Source organism: Podarcis raffonei, chromosome 2 (genome assembly GCF_027172205.1).
Source record: "Podarcis raffonei isolate rPodRaf1 chromosome 2, rPodRaf1.pri, whole genome shotgun sequence".
NCBI classification, from domain to species: domain Eukaryota; kingdom Metazoa; phylum Chordata; class Lepidosauria; order Squamata; family Lacertidae; genus Podarcis; species Podarcis raffonei.
Genome location: NC_070603.1, coordinates 113,648,462 through 113,671,098, shown reverse-complemented (window position 1 = coordinate 113,671,098; position 22,637 = coordinate 113,648,462). Strand labels below are relative to the sequence as shown.

Sequence of the window (22,637 nt, the reverse complement as noted above, 5' to 3'; positions counted from 1 at the left end):
AACCTCCTGGAGCAAGACATAGTCATAAAAACGGCAACAACTTGCCCCCTCCCAAAGCAAGCTCAACAACTTTCGTGTCCGGATTTTCACTTTGATATATGGCAACCGTAGTATAAGGCAGCTTATAATTGGTACCAAGTGAAGTAATTCCAAGTCTTTCGAGGGGTGCTTCCTACCCAGAGAACTCTCAAAACCTGACACCTCCTCTCTCTCCTCACTCCAGACGTCCACTCCTATCATCTCCCAGACCACTCTAGACTCTCATTCCTACCAATTGGGCAATGCCATCCTACCTGGAGGTAAAGCTGTCACTCCCTAAAGCTGCTGTGAAGGTTGCGTTGAGTAGGACGCTCTCTCCTGGGTTTAGGAATTTTTTGGGTGGTGTAAAGCTGCTCAGGAGACCCTGGTCATCCCAGACTTCAAAAGAGAATGAAGCCGCTTGCCCACTGTTCACCACCATGACAGAGACCGCCAGGCTCTCACCAGGCAAGATTGCATCTGGAGACAAAGGAAGACATGTTCGTAATTGTTAAGTATAATGGTATAATTGACATTGAAATGGAAAATGCCTATATGTATATTGCTGAAGGTTTAGCTGTGTGAGATATTGAAACGTGGTGAAAGAACAGGACAAAGGACTCAGTATAAGGATAACCCTTTTATTGTTCACGCAATTGCAAGAGCGGGCCCTCCGTAAGCACGAAGAGCCCCGAGCAAGCCTCTGGTTCCAACTTTTGTCCCTATTGCTGCCGCCCCTCCTTAGAGGCTTGGCTTACAATCTACCTATCATGATTTAGCACATCTCTAATACATAGACCAATCTACACTCTTCCTTTATCTCATTGCCTTATATGGGGAACTTCCTTCTTTTGTGTTTTAGTGGCCTCTTTGTTTGGAAATTTCCACTGAGCTTGAGGCACGACCTATTGCCCATTCTCACAATCCCCCCCTCTTCTTGTATCTTGCCTCAAACTCACACAATAGCTCCCAATGATCCCCTCCTTCTTTCTTCTCATCCTCTGTTGGTATTGGGAGATACCGCATGGACATTAACTGAGTTTGAACATGTCTCTGTGTCAATAGAGAAAGAGAATTATTGATTGTCCTTACAAAAATCGGCAATATACATGGAATTAATACACATCCTGCAGCTATAAGCCCAATAAGGGCTACTATCGCCTGTAATCCTGGCAACTTGGGGAACCATGATCCAAACATATCCTTAAAGTTTAACCCATCCCATGTTTGTACGGGCACGTGAGCCAACTTAATCATGCGGTCGGCTATATCTTTTACTACTCGTCCACTATCATCTATTTCAATACAGCAATTAGTCAAATTAAACTTCCCACAAATTCCTCCTTCTTTTGCCAACAAATAATCTAAAGCCAGCCTGTTTTGCATAATATAAGTTCGGCTTTTAGCGCTTTCTTTTGCTAGCTTGGTTAGAGCAGAAGCAGTTTCATTAGTAATTATTTCCACTACAGCCTGTAAACGTATTATTCGGTTCAACAAATAAATTGGGTCTCGCCCAAATGACCCCGCCGTTCCATCATTAGCCCAAGTTGCTGGTCCGTAATACTGTATTATTCTTTCTGGGGGCCATTCGGTATCTTGCCATGTTCCTATACGAATGCCACGTCTTTTTCTTGGCCCTATTTCATCATAGACTGGCATCCCTAGTTTGGATTTTACTTTTAGTGGAAGCAGGAAAAAGCTAGGTCGTAAGGTGGCTAATACGCAGGACCCTATCCAATTCAAAGGGAGCCGGTTGTACGCGTAGGACCCGCATGCCCAATAGAACCCATCAGGGGTTGTCCATTCTAAAGTGGTGTTTTGGGGGTCCTGTAAAAAGGTCATATTAATCATGTTGGCTAAAGGCGAGGGCCATTTTCTGGAAGAGTTATCTGAGGCCCACCATTGTCTATTATTCCACTGTCCCAGACAGGGTGTGTTCCCTACCCATGTTCCATTTGTATCATTTCTCATAAAACATTCAGTCCCAACTAGCTGATTAGAGATTTGCCATATCTCATTCCCCAAGTGTTGGTATGTGAAATTCTTTTGATTTTTATATACTTCATTGTAACTTACTTCGTGAGCCACCCAAGGCCATTGATCCCCCATGTTAGTACCCCCGCATACAAAACAATTCCTTACTGTGAGTTCCTTTGCAATTGTTTCTGCTAGACTTAGAAACATATTATGAGCTTTGGGTGGGAGGGGAAGATGATTCAGTTGCTGTATCTCCTCCTCAAAATCCTCATAAACAGACATGGGTCTTTTACTAGCTTTAGTAGTATGTATCTTAACAATAAGATAACCGTAGGGGTCCGTTCCCTGACCTTCTATGCCTAGCCCCAGATATATGTATTTTGGAGTGGTAGATGCGGATTCCTTTGCCCATAGGCAAATGGGATTACAGCTTCCAGTCTTACAATCCGTAGATGCCCCTTTCCTGGTAATATTGATTCCCCAGGGCCCCCGATACTTAGGGTCTAAATTAATCCCTTCTGTATACCAATAGCTCCAAGTTCCCCCTCCCGCTCCTACATTGGTCCCCCTTATCTGTTGAAACAAATATTTTCTCTCTTGGAGATATGATTGCTCCCACCCATGTGAGCCACAAGTTACTCCTGCTTGATTATTTGGTCCTTGTCCCTTGGCTATGGCAGTGCAGGCATCAAAGCATACATAAACTGCCTCTCCTCCTCTAGTTATGTTATGGGCTATGTATCCCTGTCTATCTTGAGCTATAGAGAACATATTTCTCTTTCCTCCCTGCTTGTTTGCGGTTCCCCCTTTGTACCCATACACATAAATGGTTGACGTGATAGGCCCTACTGCCAATGGTTCATAACATTCTGTCTTATTTTCTTTAGTTCTACATCTATAATATTGGGTTTGATTGTATACACATGGATTTAATGTTGTAGTACAATCCGGGGCTACATTATAATACATTAAAGTTCTCGTGATCTTATTTCCCGTCCTGGTGGTCTGGATGCATTCAGCACACTGTGGTGATTCGCCCCGGACTATGCTCAACATCAAGACGGTCAGTCCCCATTTCTCTACCCAATTCATTCTGGGGGTGTTCTCTTTCTAAGATATTCTAGGGCCTGGGTTACGGTGGGGGTCTCTAGCAATTCACAATGAACAGTTTCTAGGGTGACTCTACAATATTGAATTATTATGTCCTCTATATACACTATTGTACATTCCCTAGTACAGTGAACACAGCAGACACAGCCCTCACAATGGGAGCAACAGCAACATTCAAAAAGACACTTGCAGGTGCAGAATATACACATTACTGTCCCAAATCTTTTCCCTGGCTCCTGGTCCCTGACTTGGTTAGTTTCACCTTCAGTGGATTGTCTAGGCTTGGCGTTGCCGTCCAACTCTCAGGCGGGGCCCTTTTCACCCGGTGGTAGTGCGTCCATCCGTGTTCGTGAGTCCGTATGGCAGATTCGGTAGCCAACAGGACCTGAAAGGGACCTTCCCACGCCTTCTGGAGAGTGGCTGCCATCATCTGGCATTTCTGTTTGCTCTTTACCGCGTCCCTATTAACATAGACTTGTTGTGCAATTCTTACCAATTCTGGGGTAGTGGCGTCCTGCCAATTTGTTTTCTGCAATTTCTTTTGAATGTCCGGCCAAGCCTTTGTCACGAACTGCATTTTTAGCAGGTTGTCAAAGGCTGGTGACTCCGGCGTAACGCCTGAATATTTAGTTAAATGTTCCCTGATCCTCTGGACAAAATCTCCCGGAGACTCCTCCTTTTGTTGGTTTACCTCAAAGGCCTTTGTCAGATTTGTGCTCTGCGGAACAGCCTGTTTGATTCCCTCTATTATCATCTCTTTTAAGTCCTGTAAATTTGTCCTATGGTCCTGATTATTTGGGTCCCAGTTTGGGTCAGCTAGTGGGAATTTCGCCTCCCCCGCCACCGGATTTTGCCCTGCGTTTACCACTTGTCTAGCGTCCCAATATCGCATGGCAGCCCCTCTGATCAACACTCTTTCCTCTGGCGTGAAAAGGTGTCCCAAAATGTACATCAGTTCGGTATAAGTGTACAAGTGGGGTCCCATCCACATCTGCAGGAGGTTAGCTACCTCCTGACTGTTCTCATGTAGCTTGGGTAGAGTCTGTTTTAATTCTCTAAGTTCCGAGGGTTTAATGGGGCTCACTACGTATACCATAACCGGGTTTCCTTGCGCATTGATGCCCCCAGGAGTCTCACGAAGGGGGAAATTCTGTATTGGCGATGTATTATCTACCCCAAATCTAGAACCATAAAAGGGTAGATTTTCGACGTCCCGTTTCAATTGGGCTAACTCTCTCTTTAATCCCGGATAGGGGGGCGGAGCGGTTGGTGTGAGTTGTCCACCCGCCAAGCTCTCCCATCATGGCTCTCGGCCAGTGTCTCTCTGATCTGAATTAGGGTCAGGTTGGGACTGACCCTGATTCAGTATTACCTCAGTCACAGGGGGTTGAGGGGGAGGGGTAACTGGTCGAGCCGGGGGGGAAAAGGGAGCTGGCTTCTGTTCATCCTCCGAATCTTCCCCCTTTGTTCTAACTGGGAATTGTTTGGTCGGGGGAGGGTCTGGTCCGAAAAATTTAACATGGAACCAGACTTCCAAATAGGATTTCTCATCCTCCCTTTTCTGCTTAGTTAGATAACACCGCAATTGTTTCATCCAATATACATCAGTCTCCCCCTCTGGGTCCCAATTATAACCTCCCTCGGGACCTATTGGATACGTAGGCCATACCACCCTACAAAAATTAATCATCTTCACCTTTGATAATCCCCTGGTATATTGCTTCACTTCATCTTCATTCCATTCCAATAACACCTGACCCAGAGGACTATTTGGATCGATCGGATCCTGTTTCCCTCCATTAGATCCCTTTCTACATTTGCTCTGTCCTTTTCCCATAATTACAATGTCTCGTGTTCACTTTCTCACAGATCCACATGGAATCGCCTGGCCGTTTCCCTCGCGGGACAACGGAACCGCAAGCTAATCCTCCCGTCAGGACTAGGTCCTGATCCACACTCACGCGTCCGTATGGAACCTCTCTTTCATACACAAGAGACGAGTCTCTCACCCCCGTCCCTTCCCAGGTCCCACTATTTACTCACCCAATTCCGTCCAGCGCCGCTTCACGCGACTAGTGAACAGGCGGGCGTCCCCGCTGGGTGCTCACGGTCCCCGACCGCGACCTGTTTTCCAGCCTAGGCTTTTGTCCTCTTATACCGGAGTCCCGTCTATCAGCCCCCGTAGACTGTCACAAGCGGCGCCAGGGCCGGGCTACTCCGAAGAAGCGGAGTGGCGCCCACCCGGTTGCCAAGGGTCGCTGCGCAATCCGTCGGGAGCCCCACGTTCGGGCGCCAAGATTTGTGAGATATTGAAACGTGGTGAAAGAACAGGACAAAGGACTCAGTATAAGGATAACCCTTTTATTGTTCACGCAATTGCAAGAGCGGGCCCTCCGTAAGCACGAAGAGCCCCGAGCAAGCCTCTGGTTCCAACTTTTGTCCCTATTGCTGCCGCCCCTCCTTAGAGGCTTGGCTTACAATCTACCTATCATGATTTAGCACATCTCTAATACATAGACCAATCTACACTCTTCCTTTATCTCATTGCCTTATATGGGGAACTTCCTTCTTTTGTGTTTTAGTGGCCTCTTTGTTTGGAAATTTCCACTGAGCTTGAGGCACGACCTATTGCCCATTCTCACAGCTGGAAAATCCCATTGGGCAATATTGAAGCTAAGAAGAGCTCTCTGAGAGCCTAACTGTTGATGTTCTCTGTTAGCTCTCACTTGGTGTTTAATTTTAGATCATGTGAGAGATGTATTCAGTTGCAAATCGCCACTTTGGGGAGTTGGCCATTGAGTTTTTCTCTGGAAGCCACAGAGAACAAAGGATGTGGTCTCCCGAAGAGAAAACAGCTCCGGGCTTATGGAGTCTGTGTGGTGAGAGACAGACTTCTGGTTTTAGGTCTGTTTGGAATTATTTCATTTTTCTAAGAAGGCGGAACCTATGCTGGACGTGCACGTGATATTACACAACTAACCTGAATGTATTGTTATTTGTTCTTTTGTTTGTTTTGAAGCAAGTTCTTCTAGTAAAGCTTCTGAATCATATTTATGGGCCTGGACCATTTTTATTCAAAGAGCAGTCAGTTTTTATACATCCTACTGCTTCAATTCTGTACAATATTAATATCTGCAATAGTAATGTAGACAGCTATCAGCATTTGGGTGTTGGTTGCGGCAAGGAAACACCACCACCGGTAGTAGCTGCGAGGAAGCACCTGGGGTGTCTGCATGTTGCAGATTGCTTTGGATCTATTTTGCTTTATTATAGGTCCTGTGATGCTTCTCCAGTGTTACCACATTCTATCTGCTACCGGCTTGTTCCATCACAATGGAAAAGGGGGGAGAGAACCACACTCACTCTCTTGGTTTGGCAGGGGCACAATCTGCACGGACTCTGTGCTGATGGGATAGCTGGTGACTCGTGAAAAGGGAAGGTTCCCTGGAGACAGGCCTTCCACAGTCAGCAGGGTAGTCTAAAAGATAATGGAGAAAGAACAATTGCTATGGATCTTTTACAGCACAGCTGTGGAATCTGTGGCCTTCCAGAAGTTCTTGGACTACATCTCCCCTTACCCTTGACTTTGGAGCCATGTTGGCTGGGGCTGATGGGAGCAGGAAATGGCAGAAAATAAATAAGAAAAAGCAAATCAATCACCTATCCTATTTTACCCTCACAACAACCCTGTGAGGTCAGTTAGGTTGAGAGAGAATGCTCCAGGTCACCCAGTGAGTTTCACAGCTGAGCAGGGATCATGAACCCTGGTCTCCCAGGTCCTAGTCCAACGCTTTAACCATTACACCACCTTGTCTCAAAGACATCTGAAAACATCTCAAGACAGTCACATATCCTCACAGTGAATGATTTCAGGGTTGCCAAGAACTGAACCTTCCAACTGTCAAATTTCAGTGTCCGTAGGCGCTAGGTCTAGGGAGCCCTGGGTGCCAGGGCACCCAGAATTTTTTTTGGGTGGGTGCCCACAATGCGGGACTCCAACACGACTTCCAGTTTCTACTGGAAGTCGCGTCAGACCCCCGACACAACCTCCCAGACGACGTCTGAGGCCTTCAAAGCCTCAGAACACAACTTCTGGTAGAAACTGGAAGTCACATTGGAGGTCTTGCAAGGCCTGGGACATGACCTCCGAGACTTGGCAACGTCTCAGAAGTGACATCTGAGACCCTCCAAACATGGTAGAAACCAGAAGTGGTGTGAGAGGTCTCGGAAATGAGGCCCTGGAAGCATCGCCACGCTGCCAATGCAACATGGCGTCACGACGTCATGATGCCACGTTACGTCATGGGCACCATTGGGCGCCCATAACCTGGAGCCCAAGTCAGCGCTCCTGTCAATGTCTGTAGCAGTGTTGCCTTGGCAAAGCACTTCAGGCCTGGAGGGCTGTGATCAGACCCTGGGTTGGAGATTAATAATGATAATAATAATAATAATAATAATAATAATAATAATAATAATAATAATAAAAAATAATTATTTATACCCCGCCCATCTGGCTGGGTTTCCCCAGCCACTCTGGGCGGCTTCCAACAAAACACTAAAATACAATAATCTATTAAACATTAAAAGCTTCCCTAAACAGGGCTGCCTTCAGATGTCTTCTAAAAGTCTGGTAGTTGTTTTTCTCTTTGACATCTGGTTGGAGGGCGTTCCACAGGGCAGGCGCCACTACCGAGAAGGCCCTCTGCCTGGTTCCCTGGAACTTGGCTTCTCTCAGTGAGGGAACCACCAGAAGGCCCTCGGCGCTGGACCTCAGTGTCTGGGCAGAACGATGGAGGTGGAGACGCTCCTTCAGGTATACTGGGCTGAGGCCGTTTAGGGATTTCCCCATCCCTGCTTTAGCTAAAAACATGGGAGAGAGAACTTACTGGGTTATCTAAGGAAATGGGGGCAATTGCCCAGGGGCTTTCAAGGGCATCAAAGGCTTGTTTCAAAGAGATGGAATCTATGGGCTTCCCTGATCCAGAGATAGGGACCAGGCGCTGGATCCTAGCACCTTTAGTATCTTCCATCAGCCTCAGGGACACAGTGTAATTTGAGCCTGCAACAAAAATGCAGAAAGTCAGTTTAGTTTCACTGGAGATCCTCTGGTCTTTCTTCCTCCATTATCAATGCAATGTCCCCACTGAGTTCCTGGGTTTCCCCTCTTGGGACTTATGGTTGCATCCTGAGCTAATTGGGGTACAGTGGTACCTCGGGTTAAGAACTTAATTTGTTCCGGAGGTCCATTCTTAACCTGAAACTGTTCTTAACCTAACCTGAGGTACCACTTTAGCTAATGGGGCCTCCTGTTGCCGCCGCACAATTTCTGTTCTCATCCTGAGGTAAAGTTCTTAACCTGAGGTACTATTTCTGGGCTAGCAGAGTCTGTAACCTGGAGTGTCTGTAACCTGAGGTACCACTGTATTTTTCACAGTCTGGAAAGCAGAATTTTCTTTACTGGATATAATGTGTGGTTGGTTTGTACCTCATCTCTGTTGTAGTTTCATGTGCAGCAACAGCAGAGATTTTAGACTACCCACTTGGCTGGTCACCTGTGGTGAGTAAGACCAAGATAGCAGGTGATCAGGCTCAGAAGCTTTTGTCAACTGAATGAGAGCAGAAAAGTCCACCGCTCAGTGGTAGATGTTCTGCCTCGAATACAGAAGGTTTCATCCCTGGCATTTTCAGTTAGAAGGACTTCTGGTTGCAGGTGATGGGAAAGGCCAAACCCAGGGATGATTAAGGAATTTGACCTTTGTGAAGTCCAATGCGAAGCACACAGGAACAGCCTTCCTGGATCAGGCCAAGGGCCCATCTGGTCCACTGTACTGTTCTCACAGTGGCTAACCAGAGGCCCACGGGAAGCTTGCAAGCAGAACCTGAGCATGACAGCCACTCTCCCCTCCTGCGGTATCTAGCAAATGATGATCATCTGCATCTTTTGGACTAAATGATAGTATTTCATGCAGCCGGTGCTGCAGATGAGATTGTTGTAAATCACATGCCTGTCTGGGACAAGTCTGGGAAAGGAAGAACATCTTATCTCTTCCGCTGCGGGTACTGTTTCACTGTACTTTTGCATTTATTTCTGTCTGTTTTGTTCTCTCGGAGCTGGAGAGAATGGACGCCATTACGCCTTTGTCTGTATATAGTGTGTAAATAAATAGTAGATTAGATCCATGATGTCTCACGCTTCTTGCTCTGTAACGCTAGAAGTATACTGTGCATAAATCATTTGATTTATGTCGCTGGAGTGCCCTGGAGAAGAAGGGAGATACCTTTTCCAGTGTTGCGCACATCAGAGGACGCTCAGAGTTCCGGGGGCCTGCAGGTACGGTATTTTTTGCTCTATAAGACTCACGTTTCCCCTCCTAAAAAGTAAGGGGAAATGTGTGTGCATCTGGAGAGCCAGTGTGGGGAGAGCCAGTGTGGTGTAGTGGTTAAGAGCGGTAGTCACCTAATCTGGGGAACCGGGTTCGCGTCTCCGCTCCTCCACATGCAGCTGCTGGGTGACCTTGGGCCAGTCATACTTCTTTGAAGTCTCTCAGCCCCACTTACCTCACAGAGTGTTTGTTGTGGGGGAGGAAGGGAAAGGAGATTGTTAGCCGCTTTGAGACTCCTGAAGGGGAGTGAAAGGCGGGATATCAAATCCAAACTCTTCTTCTTCTTCTTATGGAGCGAATGCAGGCTGCACAGCTATCACAGAAACCAGAACAGCAAGAGGGATTGCTGCTTTCACTGCACAGCGATCCCTCTTGCTGTTCTGGCTTCTGAGATTCAGAATATTTTTTTTCTTGTTTTCCTCCTCCAAAAACTAGGTGCGTCTTGTGGTCTGGTGTGTCTTATAGAGCGAAAAATACGGTACCCCCAGGGCGTTTTTCCAATACTAAAGTGCAGATCAGAAGCTAGTTTGCAGGATGCTTGATTGGTTCCAATGCATTATCAAAATGTATATTTTGAGAGAAAATACGTTCAGTAATTCTCTGTACAACTCTTGGAAAAGGATAGGTGTTTTTTTAAGTCTTAAAAAACAACAGCAACACCAGATAATTCTGCCCTCAGTGTGGGTGCTTCACATCCCGGAAAACTTACCTTCCACAGGTTTTCCCTGCACCGGAAGCACGTACTCTTTCTGCTTCTGCATAATCTGGTAGGAAAAGTCAAGCAAGCTCTTGCCTCCGATTTCCACCTCGTAGGAGCTGCTGGGAGACACAGTCATGGTCCACAAGCCCCGTTCAAGGATGGGGGACACCTTCACAATCTTGTGGCTGGCTGTGTTGATCACTGTGTGAGTGGATGGCGAGACACCTGCCATAGGATGACACAAAGACAGACAAGGTTGCAGGAGATGGAGAGATGTCTGGCCCTCAGAACTCTCTCCAGCCACTACCTTCTCTTCAGACTCTTACACCACCCCCAATTCCCTTGAATTGGCCAGTGTGGTGTAGTGGTTAAGAGTAATAGACTCGTAATCTGGTGAACCGGGTTCGCTTCCCCACTCCTCCACATGCAGCTGCTGGGTGACCTTGGGCCAGTCACACTTCTCTGGAGTCTCTCAGCCCCACTCACCTCACATAATGTTTGTTGTGGGGGAGAAAGGGAAAGGAGAATGTTAGCCGCTTTGAGACTCCTTCGGGTAGTGATAAAGCGGGATATCAAATCCAAACTCTTCTTCTCTTCAGACAACACCCCTCACTGCCCCTGCTTTGCATCTGCCTTGAGTGTTTGGGCCTGGTTGGAATATGTCCTTAACTGTGATGATGTCCCTTGCTGGTCTGGTTGGAAGATAGGGAGGCATGTATGATTGACTAGGCTGCCATATGAAGGTAACATTTCCACTCATTGCTCCACACAATATTGTTATGTAGGACTTTGAAGGTTGCTGTCACAGAATAGTTGGACACAAAGGAATGTTGGGAAGAACCAGTCAGGGAACCCCCAAGGGAAGAAGGCTCAGAGCCCGGGGAAAGGTGGTGGGACCATGATGAGTGGTTCAGAGGGAGAAGATTGGGAAGAGGCGGTGTCGGACGCTGAGGAGGTAACAGGGATTAGTGAGCTGGGAGAGTCTGTGGCAGATAGAAGTCCAGAATCAGAGGCAGAAACTGAAGCAGGAGAGGAGGAAGGCAGAGAGGCAGAGATGAGTCTGGCTGGGGAAAAGGCAACAAACTCCCCTCCCCACTGGTCTCCCAGACCCAGGAGAGGCATGAAAAGAGCGTAGGAGAGATTGGCGACTTGCAGGCGCAGTCTCTGATTGCTTCTTGGGGGGCAAGACCTACCGGAGGTGAGTTGCTATGCTCATTAGGCCTGACACTCCTGTTTTTGCTAATAAAGAGTTAACTCTAACTTGCCTGGTGTGATTTACTGCTGGCTTGCTCATGACAGTGGCTTAGAAGGGCAACCCTCCAGCTGCAAAAGGTTCCCCATTCCTGATGTAGAGGATGGTGACTTACACAGGAATCAGAATTCTAGCCCCTGCCCCCAGTTATACATTTGCAGGAAAGCTCTCATCCTCTGCATTACAACAAATCTTACCTGAAGGCTGCAGCAGAAAAACAGTGAACCCTGAGGCCCTTAAGCTCTTGACGGAGACAGTGATTTCTGTGAGGGTCTCATCCACAGGGAAAGAGAGCTGAGATCCACCCAAGTGCTTATGGACCACTTTGACAGGGGCAGCATTCAGAGACAGCTCCATGATGCCCAAGACCCGGCTGAGTTCACCTTTGGTGGTCTTCACATAGAAGCCTCCGGAATATGCAGCTAGTTGTTCATAGATGTTAGCATAACTTCTCCCGGAAGCCTCCTCGGCAGCACCTGTGGAGAGGAAGGATGGAGTTTTGTCTTGAAACCTGTTCTCCTCCCTTTCTCTGTTCACAGCAGTGTGGGAATGTTAAGGGATGCAGGAGAGGATATATTGTTTGATTATAGCTTTTCCAACGTGTGTAAACAAGTTCACAATTTACCAGAGTAACATTCCCCTTTTTAAACTCACAGCGGATGCGTTTGCTCAGGCTCGCTAAAGCCTCTATAATAACTGTTCTGGTATTTTCCCCTTATTCCCTCATAAAAGATAAGACATGACACAGTCTTCTGTAAAAGTATAAAAAGAGTTTACTCACTCACATTCTGTTCACAATCGGATCCCAGAAGGCAGACTTATCTTAGAAAAGTAACATATACGTGGAAACTATCTCATAAGGGGACAGACCCTTTGTCCTCTCTTGGCTGGAGGCCAAGACAGCCTCTTTGGCTAAGCAGATATTGCTTCTTCAATGCATGTAGTCAAAGAGAGAGAGATGGCTGCCCTGCCCTGTGCTTTTGTCGTTACCTGCACAGGTGAGGCCATGCCCACCTCTAGTCACATGCAGAGAAAGTCTGTCCCAGCCCAGAAGGAAACAGGAAGTTTACCTGCTGGCTGGACAAACATTCCTCCCCATGTGTAAACATGTTCACTTTAGGAATGTTGTACTTGACTGCTCCTGTGTTTCACATCCCACAAGCAGGAAAGGCAAACAACAGCTTTTGGCAGCAGTTGCTTATAATAATTACACAATATAAGATGGGCCTGGTTCTGAATGATCTCCCAAAGGTCCTGCCCAAATTTTGTGACACTGGTTGTAGAAAGAGGCCACTAAAGAAAGTCAAACCAATTGGACCCCGACTGATTGTCATGATTGCTATGCCTTTGTTGGAGGCAATATGCGTCTGAATGCCAGCTGCTGGGAATCACAATTGGTAATAAAGGTCCTGTTGCTTGTGTGCTTCCCATAGGCATCTGGTCAGTGTGAGAGCAGGATGCTACCCTAGATGGGCCATCTGCATGACCCGGCAGCACAGCTCTTGTCTCCTCATGAGTCTGGCAGATTCTCCTTGGCTACAAGGATGGGCTTTTGCACAACTGAAAAGATGGTCAGGTTCAGGAGATCTGTTGTCACCGGAGCAAATAGTTGGGGATCCTTCTGGAAGGAGGCAGGCTTTCCCTTCCTTTGCCCTCCCCTGTGGGAGGGGATATCACTGAGATGTCTGTGTGGGCACAAAAAAGGGCAACAGACAGGGATTCCTGGCACTGAGTCTGGAAAGAGACATAAGACTTCATTTGTAGCACCCTAGAAATGGGATAAATGCAAGAAAGCAAAGTGGCTGTCCAACAAAGCCTTATAGTTAAAGCTATGGTTTTCTCAGTAGTGATGTATGGAAGTGGGAGCTGGACCATAAAGAAGGCTGATCGCCGAAGAATTGATGCTTTTGAATTCTGGCGCTGGAGGAGACTCTTGAGAGTCCCATGGACTGCAAGAAGATCAAACCTCTCCATTCTTAAGGAAATCAGCCCTGAGTGCTCACTGGAAGAACAGATCCTGAAACTGAGGCTCCAATACTTTGGCACCTCATGAGAAGAGAAGACTCCCTGGGAAAGACCCTGATGTTGGGAAAGATGGAGGGCACAAGGAGAAGAGGATGACAGAGGACGAGATGGTTGGATATTGTTCTCGAAGCTACTAGCATGAGTTTGACTAAACTGTGAGAGGCAGTGGAAGAGTCGGACACCATTTAACAACAACAGCTTGAGGAAAAACTGCTTTCAAAAGACTGCCTATTGGAGATGCGCAGATTAAAATGCTGACTTGCAGATTCATCAGGAAATGTGGAGAACTGAACTGAAAATGAGAAAATGAGAAATGAGAAGCATGAAAATGAGAAGCAAAATTTATGTTCCTGGGGTTGCGACCATTTTTAGCAGGTTATCTGCAGGTCTTGATCTCCTTCCGCAGGGTCTGTAAGACAGAGCTATTCTGCTTGTCCTTCAATTTGAACCAGCCTGATCCTCTATTCCCTTTTCCCTTTCCTCTTCTATGAAGAAACCCTTTCTGGGACCCCATATTTAATTCTTCCCTGGTCTCCTTGCTGGCCCCAGTAGGACCAACTTGGCCAATTAGCCCTGGTGATCATTCGATGTCTACTGACTGGGTTCCCCTCCCCCTCACAATGACCCCTGAATTTTTGAATTTCATTGATATTGATGCTGCATTTTATGTTGTATTCTATGCTGTTTTATGCTGTTTTTAAGTATACAACAAAAGAAATGGGATGGAGGTGGCGCTGTGGTCTAAACCATAGAGCCTAGGGCTTGCCGATCAGAAGGTCGGCAGTTTGAATCCCTGCGACGGGGTGAGCTCCCATTGCTTGGTCCCTGCTCCTGCCAACCTAGCAGTTCGAAAGCATGTCAAAGTGCAAGTAGATAAATAGGTACCGCTCTGGCGGGAAGGTAAACGGTGTTTCCATGCGCTGCTCTGGTTCGCCAGAAGCGGCTTAGTCATGCTGGCCACATGACCCGGAAGCTGTACGCTGGCTCCCTCCGCCAATAAAGCGAGATGAGCGCACAACCCCAGAGTCATCCACGACTGGACCTAATGGTCAGGGGTACCTTTACCTTTACTAGAAACCTAATGGGAGAGCAGGATCTCTTGTTATGTGAAAGCAGTGAACCTTTGCATTATATGCTCAGCCTGCATATATGTGTAAAGAAGCCAACAAACCACACAAACAATCCCAATTAGCCTCATTCAGAAGAAACCAACCCAGGGTATGCTGTGGAACTCCTTAAATCTCAGCGTTCAGATTGCATTGTGCATGAGCATGACACTATATATCAGTCACTTCATGCTATAATCCTCTAGATGGCGACCAATGCAACAGAAAACAAGAAAATTTAAAAACACATCCAGGCTCACTTCCAGACAACTTGGGATGCTCCCACATTCCTTACTGCAAGCTGTCTATTATTATTATTATTATTATTATTATTATTATTATTATTATTATTTGGCACCATAGCATCAAATCCACTTAAGATTCTGAACTAGCAGGCATCCCTCCCACCAAAAAAAAGCAAAAGAAAAGAAAAAAGAAAAGAAAAGAAAAAGCAGGCATATAGAAGTGGTCCAAGATACAAACCAACCATAATGATAAACCATGCAACAACAAAGACAGAAACAATTGGCAGCTCTGGCACAATACAGTGGTTCCTTGGTTCTCGAACATAATCTGTTCTAGAAATCCTTTCGACTTCCAAAACATTTGAAAACCAAGGTGTGGCTTCCGATTGGCGCAGGTGCCCCTGAAACAATAGCTGACAGCCACATCGGATGTTCGGCTTCTGAAAATTTTTTGCAAACTGGAACACTTACTTCCAGGTTTGTGGTGTTCGGAAGCCAATTTGTTCATCAACTAAGGTTCCACTTTGAAATATACTTGGAGTCGAACGTCAACTCAGTACAAAACACACTGTATTGCAAAAGGACCAGAAAACAAAACAGAACATGCATGCTTTGCATGCCAAAAGCCTAAAATTCAGTACCTGGGATGTCCAGGCAGGGCTCCTCTGGAAGTCCTGGAAAGCTGCTCTCAGTCAGTGAAGACACACCTGAGTCAGGTGGACCAGTGACCTGACTCTGCATAAGGCTGCTTCCACATATTCCTATATAGGAAGCCCTGGCTCATTTGGAGGACATGCTGAAATTTTCGTTCCTCCAGCTCACTCTGGTTGCTCTAGCATGGCTGGGAAAACTGTGGCCCTCCAGATGTTGCTGGTCTGCAGCTCCCATCAATCTTGATCATTGTCCCTGCTGGCTGAAGCCGCTGGGAGCTGGAGTCGAGCAAGATCTGTAGGGCCACAGGTTCCCTGTGAGAGAAAAAAAGAATAACATCTTCAACATGCCCCTGCCTTATCCATGCTTCATATATTACGGAGGCAGCACGGGACTGGATCACACAGATGGTCTTGTATTCAACAAATTTCCCCATAGCCATTACAGACCAGGAATTCCATGCAGGCAAGTCAGTGGGAAGATGAAGGAGAGGCAGATCTCTCCAATCCTCTTCCACCTGCCCACTTGGTTTCAGTGCTGGCTACAAAGGAAGAGAAAAACATCCCTCCTGTTCTGCCCTTTCACCAGCCTATCTGGGATGAGCCCACCCCTTTAAAGAGCAGTAACTTTGGGTTAAACCACAGAGCCTAGGGCTTGCTGATCAGAAGGTCGGCGGTTCGAATCCCCGCGACGTTGTGAGCTCCCGTTGCTTGGTCCCAGCTCCTGCCAACCTAGCAGTTCGGAAGCACATCAAAGTGCAAGTAGATAAATAGGGACCGCTCTGTCGGGAAGGTAAACGGCGTTTCCGTGTGCTGCTTTAGTTTCACTAGAAGCGGCTTCGTCATGCTGGCCACATGACCTGGAAGCTGTACGCCGGCTCCCTTGGCCAATAAAGCGAGATGAGCGCCGCAACCCCAGACTCAGCCACGACTGGACCTAATGGTCAGGAGTCCCTTTACCTTTACCTAACTTTTGTGGGCTGATCACAAAGGAGTGGTCCCCACTTCACTAACATGGCTGTTGGGCCACAGACCACCTCATTTTCTCCCCCATTTTTTGTTCATATTGTGGATATTTCACCCCTCCCATTGTGAGAACCTCATGATATTTTCAGAAGGCAGGGGGAGGAATCTGCTCATTGCTTCCTCTGCTCCAGCCTGACTCTGTGGGAGTCTGAGTGTTATCTGTGTAGAGATAAGATGGCTGCATAAGAAACTGTAACACTCATGCAGTCTAGAAGCCTCCTTTAGTCTTTAGTTTTTTGTTTATTTTGGTTTGCAGTAGCTGTAATAAAATAAAGAAGTTAAGCTTCAGAGCCGTTGTTCGTGTGATTCATACTCTGCTGTGCTCTGCTGACTTTGGTGCTCACGGCTCAAAGTTGTGAGTCCGTTGCACTTAGACCTGCTCTCCTGCAGTGGAAGGTCTCTGGAAGTGCTTTCCAGCTCACCTGGCCCAGTCGGGGCAGAAGAGGTTGAGCCCAGTCGTTGGCACCGGCTCAAAGGCGAAGCTGACACATATTACTTGCCAGGATTTACGTACCTCTGCGTTTCCTGCTGGAACAATAACCCGTGAGAGCAAAGTTCACCACAGACTTAGAGGAATCAATCAGGACGGTGACTTTATCTTTCAGGTATTCGTCTTTAGCTCCAGCATCAGTAAAGATGAAGATCTCAGACCTGGAGAAGATGAAAAGGGATCTTATGGAAGAGGGTTGAACAAGCTAACAGTATGCTGTACAGGGAGGCGAGCAATTTGTGTGATAAGCCGCCTCATACAACCAACATGCTGAAGTCTAATAAATGTATGAAGGGGTTAAGACCATAGTGTAAGCTGCCCTGCCAGGCTTACCTGGGCCATTCCTCCTAAGCTTGGGAGAAACGGTTATCAAGCCTTGGTTCTTCCCATTCCACCATGTGAATACTATCAGTAAGGAGGTCTAAGCTGGATGCTTCAAGCTGGACTACTGCAATGCGCTCTATGTGGGGCTACCTTTGAAGGTGACCCGGAAACTACAAATAATCCAGAATGCGGGAGCTAGACTGGTGACTGGGAGCGGCCACCGAGACCACATAACACCGTTCTTGAAAGACCTACACTGGCTCCCAGTACATTTCCGAGCACAATTCAAAGTGTTGGTGCTGACCTTTAGAGCCCTAAATGGCCTTGGTCCAGTATACCTGAAGGAGCATCTCCACCCCCATTGTTCAGCCACTGTGGTCCAGTTCTGAGGGCCTTCTGGCGGTTCCCTCACTGCGAGAAGCCAAGTTACAGGGAACCAGGCAGAGGGCCTTCTCAGTAGTGGCGCCCGCCCTGGGGAACGCCCTCCCATCAGATGTCAAAGAGAACAACAACTACCAGACTTTTAGAAGACACCTGAAGGCAGCCCTGTTTAGGGAAGTTTTTAATGTTTAATGTTTATTGTGTTTTTAATATTCTGTTGTGAGCCGCCCAGAGTGTGGGCGTGGTATAAATAATACCATTATTATTATTATTATTATTATTATTATTATTATTATTATACCATGTGGCTTAATCAAGCCATCAGTGTTTCTGTACAAATAATTCAGAAACATTTACCACTTTGGAACCTAAGTTTGGAAAGAAAGAAATCCAATGCATGAGGGATTGAAGAGAGCGTCAGACTTCTGGGTTCTCAAGCCAAGGTGGTAATAGGACTGGAGGAACAAGGGTAACAAGAAGATTTGTTTCAGGAATAAGGGAAGGAAGGGCAGACCGTGGCAAGCTGTGCTCCAAAGCCAACTTCAGACCGCTTAGTGCCAACTCTGGGCAGTCACCACCGCCATCAGCTTTGAGCCTAGAGATGAAGGACTTAAACTCATCCACGTCATGAGTCTCTTGGACTGGGCCAACACCTGCAGGGATGCATATGAGAGGGACTGAGTTGTGAAGACATGAACCGAACGCTGCAGATACAGACATACCCCAAGCCAGGGGTAGCCAATATTACACCCGCCACGTTGGACTACAATTCCCACCAGCCCTGACCATTTGCTGTGCTGGCGAGGACTCTAGGACTGATGGGAGTTGTAGTCTAACAATATCTGGAGAGCACCAAGTTGGCTATCCCTACTCTCTAGTATTTTATTTATTCAGCTCACTTCCTATCCTTCCCCTTTATGGGAGCATGGGGTCAATAACATTTTAATAACGAAACAAAATGCAGTGGACACTTGGGTTGCGAACGTGATCCGTGTGGGATGCACGTTCACAACCCGCGTCTGCGTACGCGCGGGTTGTGATTCGGTGCTTCTGTGCATGCGCAAAGCGCTATTCAGCGCTTCTGCGTATGCACGACCACCGAAACCCAGAAGTAACCCGTTCCGGTACTTCCGGGTTTCAGCGGTCCGTAACCCGAAAAAACGCAACCTGAAGCGGCTGTAACCTGAGGTATGACTGTATACATTAAAAATACCTGTCACAATTATGGTGCAATTCAGGGGCATATCAGTAGTGCTGCACCCCCTTCAATCTATGAACAGTGATAGAAGCAAAAGCTGCAAGCAAGAAGTTTCGACTTCAGTTGTCCTGAAAAACCTCAATGCATTCAGGAAGTCTGCACTGGACAGCCTAAAGTTGGAGCTATTATTCTTATTCTTATTCTTATTAAAAAACAGTGCCACAAAACAATTCTGAGAAACAGGAGGGCAACACAGAAAACTTTTGATTACAGGGTAACTTCACATTTGATCTGTACTGCTTTGTACCACTTTTGATTGCTGTCTTTCGATGTCATGGTTGTTTTTATAACACTTCTCATTGTTCCGTTCGCAAGCTGTCCTGAATTTTTTATTTATTTATAGAAGGGCAGCATATCAATTATTCAAATTTATCATTCCCTGGGCTCCTTCAAGACGACGTTTGGGATACAAATGCAGCCGCCGCCACCAGCTATGACCCTCCCCTTCTCGTTGCACTCCAACTCCCAACAGCACCCCAGCCACCAAGGGCCAATGGTGAGGGATGATGGGAGTTGTAGTCTCTGATAAAACCTGGAGGGCCACAGTTCCTGTGGGCCCTCACACACTGTTTGGGTTCACTGTGAAGAGTGAGCAAAAAGGATAGCAATTCCAGATCAAGCATAGCTGTCAACCGTCCCTTATTTGGCGGGAAATCCCTTATCCCAGCACCATGTCCCGCTGCTGTCCCTTATTAATGCTGTCCCTTAAATTTCCCGGGTTTCAAAGGAAGCAGCTCCTCTCCCTCCCTCCCTGCCGGCCAGGGAGGAGGGAGGCTCCAGCTGTGTTGCTTGGCTGCGTTGCTCACCCAATAAGGAGTCTAAGAACGACTGGGGGGGTGGAGCTTGCATGCCTTGTGCTGATCAAATCGGCCACGTTGCCTGGGGACTCGCCTTTGCTCAGTGCTTCCCAGCGGAGAGGTGACGGTGGTTTTCCTTGCTGCATCCCCTTTGCCGGGTTGCTGCGCTGTGGGAACCACCACTTGAGGCTTCATTTGGCTACTGGCTGGGCTTTCTGCCTTTGGCTCAGAGGGGCTCAGAAGTTGAACATACCTGTGCTCTGAAAATCCCTTATTTTGGCTGCTGATCCCTTATTTTCAAGGCTGCTGGTCCCTTATTTTCAAATCTGTAAGTTGATAGCTATAAGACCAAGTGGACTCATTTGGGAGAAATCAACTCTTTCGCTTTGCATCCTCACCTGGATCATTGAATGGAACAAGAATGTAGTTAAAGGGTGCATCTGGGGAGCTGGAATACTTTCGGATGAGCTCAATGCAGGTGGTTTGGGCCTGTTTTATGTCATCTGACATGCTGCCGGTTGTGTCTATTACAAAGGTGAGTGAATAGCCTTCCAGGCTGAAAAACTTCTTAAAGGTATCGCTGCCCACCTTGTCCAGGAGGCCGTACCCTAGTGAAATGCAGAGTAAAAACAGGTTATGTCTAGAGCTGGTTTTCAACATCGTGATATATCGCCAGCAACATATCTGAAATAAGGATGGAGCTATGTTAGAGGCATTGGCTATTTTTTGTATAGCACACACACAAACACAGTAGGGCTGGGCAAGGGATGGATGCATTGTCAAAAATTGGTTTGAAGTCCAGATCATGGAGAGCCAGTGTGGTGTAGTGGTTAAGAGCGGTAGTCTCATAATCTGGGGAACCGGGTTCGCGTCTCCGCTCCTCCACCTGCAGCTGCTGGGTGACCTTGGGCCAGTCACACTTCTGTGAAGTCTCTCAGCCCCACTCACCTCACAGAGTGTTTGTTGTGGGGGAGGAAGGGAAAGGAGAATGTTAGCCGCTTTGAGACTCCTTAAAGGGAGTGAAAGGCGGGATATCAAATCCAAACCTCTTCTTCTTTCATAATATTCAACATGGTGATATATTGCAAATCACAATGTTTGTGTGTGCTATGTAAAAAAACACACTACAATGTGGCCGTGAGGCCAGTCACCACTTCCCTCATGATTCCTTCTGTCCCTTTTTCCTCTGTACTATAAAAGAACAGTTGTAACAATATGTTAAAGGTAAGTAAAAATGTATAGGGACGCGGGTGGTGCTGTGGGTTAAACCACAGAGCCTAGGACTTGCCGATCGGAAGGTTGGTGGCTGGAATCCCAGCGACAGGGTAGGCTCCCGTTGCTCAGTCCCTGCTCCTGCCAACCTAGCAGTTCGATAGCATGTCAAAGTGCAAGTGGATAAATAGGTACTGCTCCTGCGGAAAGGTAAATGGTGTTTCCGTGCACTGCTCTGCTTTCGACAAAAGCGGCTTAGTCATGCTGGCCACATGACCCGGAAAAACTGTCTGCGGACAAACGTCGGCTCCCTCGGCCAGTAAAGCGAGATGAGCGCCGCAACCCCAGAGTTGTTTGTGACTGGACTTAACTGTCAGGTGTCCTTTACCTTTACCTTTTTTAAAACATTTGTCAGTTGAAACCGCTAAGTAGTAGCAGTTGCCAGGACATTACAGTCATGCCTCGGCATCCGAATGCCTTGGGAGTCAAACGTTCTGACTCCCGAACAATCAGAAACCGGAAGTGAATGTTCTGATTTTCGAATGTACTTTTGGAAGCCAAAGGTCCAACAGGGCTTCTGTGGCTTCCGATTGGCTGCAGGAGCTTCCTACAACCAATCAGAAGCCGTGCTTTGGAAGTCGAACTGACTTCCGGAATGGATTCTGTTTGACTCTCGTGCTACGTCTGTACCCTGTTCACCTCTATGTAAGTTACACCCTTATTTCGGACATCATGATGTTTGTTCACCTTTTAATCATTGCTAACCTTGGTTTAATGGGGTGAGCTCCGTTAGCAGTTCAAAAGCACGTCAAAGTGCAAGTAGATAAATAGGTACTGCTCCTGCGGAAAAGTAAATGGTGTTTCCATGCACTGCTCTGCTTTCGACAGAAGCGGCTTAGTCATGCTGGCCACATGACCCGGAAAAACTGTCTGCGGACAAACATCGGCTCCCTCGGCCAGTAAAGCGAGATGAGCGCTGCAACCCCAGAGTTGTTCGTGACTGGACTTAACTGTCAGGCGTCCTTTACCTTTACCTTTTTAAAACATTTATCAGTTGAAACCCCTAAGTAGTAGCAGTTGCCAGGACATTACAGTCATGCCTCAGCATCCGAATGCCTTGGGAGTCAAACGTTCTGACTCCCGAACAATCAGAAACCGGAAGTGAATGTTCTGATTTTCGAATGTACTTTTGGAAGCCAAAGGTCCAACAGGGCTTCTGTGGCTTCCGATTGGCTGCAGGAGCTTCCTACAACCAATCAGAAGCCGCGCTTTGGAAGTCGAACTGACTTCCGGAATGGATTCTGTTTGACTCTCGTGATACGTCTGTACCCTGTTCACCTCTATGTAAGTTACACCCTTATTTCGGACATCATGATGTTTGTTCACCTTTTAATCATTGCTAACCATGGTTTAACAGGGTGAGCTCCGTTAGCACGTCAAAAGTGCAAGTAGATAAATAGGTACCGCTCTGGCAGGAAGGTAAACGGCATTTCCGTGCGCTGCTCTAGTTCGCCAGAAGCGGCTTAGTCATGCTGGCCCCATGACCCGGAAGCTGTATGCCGGCTCCCTCGGCCAATAAAGCGAGATGAGCGCCGCAACCCCAGAGTCGGCCAAGACTGGACCTAATGGTCAGGGGTCCCTTTACCTTTACCTTTAACCATAGTTTAAGGTGACATACAAAAG

General features: G+C 47.2%; 1 pseudogene; it reads right to left on the bottom strand.

Annotated features, from left to right (window-relative positions):
* Positions 1 to 22,637, bottom strand: part of LOC128408985 (von Willebrand factor A domain-containing protein 7-like) — a 45,159-nt pseudogene that overhangs the window by 6,376 nt on the left and 16,146 nt on the right.